At 33.7% G+C, this 5,896-nt stretch overlaps 1 non-coding gene across 1 annotated transcript; it reads right to left on the bottom strand.

Moving 5' to 3' along the window:
* Positions 1 to 4,431: 4,431 nt before the first annotated feature.
* LOC121496328 lies at positions 4,432 to 4,538 on the bottom strand. The gene has a single exon (XR_005989160.1). It is a non-coding gene; the product is annotated as a U6 spliceosomal RNA (small nuclear RNA).
* Between the last annotated feature and the right edge of the window lie 1,358 nt (positions 4,539 to 5,896).

Genomic DNA, 5,896 nt, shown 5'->3' with positions numbered 1-5,896 from the left:
ATCAATGGACAGATCATCCAAATAGAAAACTAACAAAGAAATAGTAGCTTTGAATGACACAGTGGACCAGATAGATTTAACAGATATACTCAGAACATTGTATCCTAAAACATTTTATCCTAAAAGAATATACATTCTTTTCAAGTACACATAAAATATTTTCCAGAATAAATCGCATATTAGGCCACAAAACTAGTCATACCATTATCCTTTCTGACAAGACTATGAAACTAGAAATCAAATAAAAGAAGAAATCAGAAAAGAGCACAAATCATTGACATTAAATAACATGCTACTAAACAATGAATGAATCACCCAGAAATCAAAGAAGAAATAAAAAATTACATAGAAACAAATGAAAATGAAAACACAATGATCCAAAATCTTTGGGCTGCAGCAAAAGTGGTTCTAAGAGGAAAGTTTATAGCAATACAGACCTACCTTAAGAAGCAAGAAAGATTACAAATAAACAACCTAAAGAAGCTAGAAAAAGAACAAACAAAATCCAAAGCTAGCAAAATAAAGGAAATAATAAAGATGAGAGCAGGAATTAATGATATAGGGGTGCCTGGGTGGCTCAGTTTGTTAAGTGCCAACTTCAGCTCAGGTCACGATCTCAGAGTCCTGCTCAACAGGGAGTCTGCTTTTCCCTCCTCTGCACCTACCCCCAATTGTGTGCATACATCCTCTCTCTCTCTCTCTCAAATAAATAAAACATTTTTTAAAAATAAAGAAACGATAAAGAAACCAAACCAAACAACAGAACAGATCAATGAAACCAGGAGCTACTTCTTTGAAAAGATAAACAAAATTGATAAACCCCTACCAGACTCATTTAAAAAGAGAGAGAGAAAAGAAGAGAGAGAGAGGGAGAGGTTCCAAATAAACAAAATCACAAACGAAAGAGGAAAAATAACAACCAATACCACAGAAATACAAACATAACAGAATATTATGAAACCCTATATGCTAACAAATTGGACGACTTAAAAGAAGTTGTCTTAAAAGATTCCTAGAAGTTCCTAGAAGCTAAAGCAGAAAGAAAATGAAAGCAGGAAGAAATAGATAACTTGAACAGGCCAATTACCAGCAATGAAATTGAACCAGTAATCAAAAAAATTCCAAAAAACAGAAGTCCAGGACCAGGCATCTTCACAGGTCAATTCTGCCAAACATTAAAGATGACTTAATACTTATTCTTTTCAAATTATTCCGAAAAATAGAAGAGGAAGGAAAACTTCCAAATTAATTTTATGAGGCCAACATCCTGATACCAAAATCTGATAAAGACACAACAAAAAAAGAGAAATACAAGCCAATATCCATTATGAATATGGAATATAAATCCTCAACAAAATATTAGCAAACTGACTCCATCAGTACATTAAAAATCATACACCACGATAGAGTGGTATTACTCCTTGGAGGCAAGGGTGGTCTATTATTTGCAAAACTATCAACATGCTACATCACATCATTAAGACCATATTATCATTAAAAACCATATGATTGGGCAGCCCCAGTGGCTCAGCGGTTTAGCATCACTTTCAGTCCAGGGCGTGATCCTGGAGGCCTAGGGTCGAGTCCCACATTGGGATCCCTGCATGGAGCCTGCTCCTCCCTCTGCCTGTGTCTCAGTCTCTCTCTCTCTCTCTGCATCTCTCATGAATAGATAAATAAAATCTTTATTAAAAAAACATATGATCATTTCAGTAGATGCAGGAAGAGCAATTGACAAAGTACAACTCCATTCATGATAAAAATCTTCTGCAAAGTAGGTCTAGAGGGAACATAATAAAGGCCATATATGTAAAACTATAGCTAACATCATATTCAATGGGGAAAAACTGAGAGGTTTCCTTCTAAGGTTAGAAATAAGATAAGGATGTCCCTCTTACCACTTGTATTCAACCTGGAACTGAAGTCCTAGCCACAGCAATTAGATGACATAAAGAAAGAAAAGGCATCCAAATTGGTAAGGCAGAAGTAAAACTCTCACTATTTGCAGATTATATGATGCAGATTATATATAGAAACCTAAAAACTCCACCAAGAAACTATTAGAACTGGCAAATGAAGTGACAGGACACAAAATTAATGTACAGAAATCTGTTGAATACCTACACACTAGTAATGAAGCAGCAGAAATTAAAATAAAAAAATCAGTCCCATTTACAATTGCACCAAGAACAATAAAATATGTACGAATATACTTAATGAAAGCAGCAAAAGACATATACTCTGAAAACTATAAAACACTAATGAAAGAAATTCAGTGATGCAAACAAATGGAAATACATTCCATGCCTATGAGTTGGAAGAACAAATATTGTTAAAATGTCTATATAATCCAAAGTAATCAGTACATTTAATGGAATACCTATCAAAATGCCAACAGCATTTTTCACAGAACTAAAACAAATGGCAAGTACGTGGAGAGAAAGGAAACTTGGTACACTATTGGTGGGGATGCAAACTGGTACAGCCACTGTGGAAACAGTTTGGAGGGCTTAGAAAGTTAAAAATAGAACCACCCTATAATGCATTCATTCATTGCACAATTGGCTATCTACCCAAGAAGTACAAAAACACTAATTCAAAAAGATACATGCACCCTGATGTTTACTGCAGCATTGTTATTACAATAGCCAAACTAAGGAAGCAGTCCAAGTGTCTTTTGATAGATGAATGGATGATAAAGAAGAGGTGGTACACACACACACACACACACACACACACACACACACACACAAGCCCACACTGCAATAATCTACAGCCATAAAAAAGAATGAAATTTTACCATCTGCAACAACATGTATAAAACTAGAGAGCATAATACTAAGCAAAATAAATCAGAGAAAAACATATTCCATGTGATCTCACTTATATGTGGAATTTAAGAAACAACAAACAAGCAAAGGAAAAAAAGGAAGAGAGAGAGAGAAACCAAGAAACCAGAATCTTAACTATAGAGAACCAAGTGATGCTTACCGAGAGGGAGGTGGCTGGAGAGATGGGTAAAATCAGTGATGGATAACAGGGTGTATGCTTATCATGATGAAAAAATAAAATAATTTTTAAAAAAAGATATGAAGGCATTTTTTGGTGAAATCCTAATGGCAAATGTTATAGACTGTAGAACAGAGAACTACAAAATGATGCTGGGAATATCTGTTCAGATCAGTGAGGCAAATATCCGTTCAGATTGGTGAGGCAAAAAGCTGAAGTTATGGGATTCTTTAAACTCTTTTCTGTATTTATTTTTCTTTACCTTCTCAATTCTTTTCCTTGAGTTCATCTCTATTCCTTTATATTTTCCCATGCTTTCTCTTTTTAATTTCTAATAGTCCTCCTTCCTTTCAACCTCTCAATTTTCTTACCCAATCTTATTTTCCATCTTTTCTCTCATTTCCCACAATTCTATCCTTCAAATAGAAAATAATTAAACAGTATGTTATTTCCACTGTCTTCATTATATTTGTCTTTCCCACCAGCATTGTAGGACTTTTGTCATTTCATATGATATTTTAGCAAATGTATTCATTTGTACTTATGGAAGTGTATTTTCACTACCCCTAGCATTTGTTAGCAAAGGTCTCTCATTAATAATTCTGACTTCACTTAGTACCAACAGGTTGGTAAGCAGTGTGCAGTGACATTTCAAACATATTTAGAATTGATAGCAATTGCAGAAATGAAAACAGTTCTCTCTGCTCATTCTATTTATTTTTCCTTAGCAGAAACCTAACTGAAACAGAAATCATGAGTCACGGAAAAGTCCATTTTTTTTCTTTTAGTGAACAGAAATGTTAATAAAATTCAAGAAAAGATATTTTAGAAAAGCATTCAGGATATTTTAAATATTTCAGTGTTATAATTTTTCAAACATCTTAATTTTTGAAAAGATTAAAAACTAATAATAAATATTATAGTGTCTCATAATAACTTCAAAATATATCCTAGCTATAGGATAGTAAATCTGACATATCATGATACCTACTGAGATGGTATGTATAAAAGCTTGGTGACTAATTGCCAGGCCTCATAAGACAGAGTGTATCATTATGAACCCTGCTCATGTCACCTATTAGCTACATAACTTTGGATGAAGCATTAATTTCTCTTTTTCTTAGGTAAAAATATGGGCAGGAGTACTCTCCTCAGAGACTTATTGGGAAAATTAAATAACGCGTATAAAACAATGAAAACTGTTTCAAATAAATAGTAATGACTCACTAAAACTTTGCCATTGTTGTTGCTAACAATTTGATATGTTTAATGTTCATAGATGACCAAGATTTCAGAGAGGTTTCAGTCTTATCCACAATATGTCTTCTCTCTCTCTCTCTTTGGATAAGCATCAATAAAGCCAAACTGACAAATGATATAATTAATTAAATGAACCTAAGTCAATTTGCATAGTCCATTTAAAAAAATATGGACTGCTTCACAAATTTTTGTGTCATCCTTATACAGGGGCCATGCTATTCTAATCTGTATCATTCCAATTTTAGTCTATGGGCTGCTGAAATGAGCATTGCATACTCCAATTTTTGTTGATGAGCCCTGGTACATAAAGAGCAACAGACTAGTCAGATATATCAAACAAAAATCTGTTTCTCAGAGTCTGCAGAATCTGAGCACTTTATTTTCCTTTCAAAGTGGTGCTGCCTAAAACCATGAAGTCAACTCAAAATGAAGTCTCGTAACCCACTGTCATCTTCCTACTTTGCCAATTATGGGTTGCCAAAATACAAAGAAGACTTTAAGCTTGTTTGACAAATTAAGTTAATTTTAAAATACGATTGATTAACTTATATAATACTTCACCTAATCCTTTAAAAAATAAAGTAGGAATTAGGGTAAGGATTAGATAAATTCCCCAAGCTATTAAGCGTTGGTGCTGGAGTTTAAACTCCAGACCTGATTTATTTACCATTCTGTTCTACTATTCCAGCTTGACTATGAACTGTTTGCCTTTACAAAATCAGAAGAGATAGAAACTAAAATAACTAAGGTCTCAGCCATTCTGTTTTTGAGGATTACTTGATTACATTGTGAAGGAATGGATTTTAGCTTCTTAAAGAAGCAATTAATCTTGTCATTTATAAACAACGTTTATTTTCAAAAATAGTGCTGTGTTATCAGTTATTAGGCTGGACTTTAATAACTATTTTAATTATTCCACCTTGTAGCCAGAATAATCATTCAAATGCACTCAACTCTGAAAGCCCTGTTATGTAGATTTAATAAAAATTTATTTTAAAAAGGATTACAAAATGTCCACTCTACTCAAAAGGGTGTTCACACAATTTTTGACCTGATTCTGCAGTCTCTCTCTCCTTGTCTCCCTCCCTTCCCCAAAATCTATCCTGTCTTCTCTTCTCTGGAAGCCCTGTTTCTGGTTCTTTTTTTCTTAATCCCCAACTCCCTTAATACTTCTCAAGAATACTCCCTCCTTTGAGATGAAATCTTTTCTCTCCTATTCTCTCCAAACTAAATTCTTCCCATCAGCACTTCAGATGTTTATAATTCTTTACTCAAAAACATATCCTTCCCAGATTGAGGATTAGAAATAAGTGCATGTGTACACATACACGCACGCCCCCCCCAACGCACACACAGTGTAAACTCACCCTGCAGTAATATTTGATAGCTTCCTCTTCTCCTTAGAAGAGATTTAAAAAAAATCATCTGCTTAAATATCTGTACACTCTCACATTCATAAATTGGCTAAATCAAGAAGGTCAAGGGAAGGAGAAAGAAAATAAAATTTGTATATTTTTGCCAAAAAATACTAATTTCTTAAGTTTCAAAATTTCTGTCTTTTGTGGACTTATATTTATAGCTAAGTATTAGAAGAAGTGACCTAACAAATACTAATGGAAAAAATGGA

This window comes from Vulpes lagopus, chromosome 7, assembly GCF_018345385.1.
Source record: "Vulpes lagopus strain Blue_001 chromosome 7, ASM1834538v1, whole genome shotgun sequence".
NCBI lineage: Eukaryota > Metazoa > Chordata > Mammalia > Carnivora > Canidae > Vulpes > Vulpes lagopus.
This window is presented reverse-complemented; position numbering and strand designations above follow the sequence as displayed.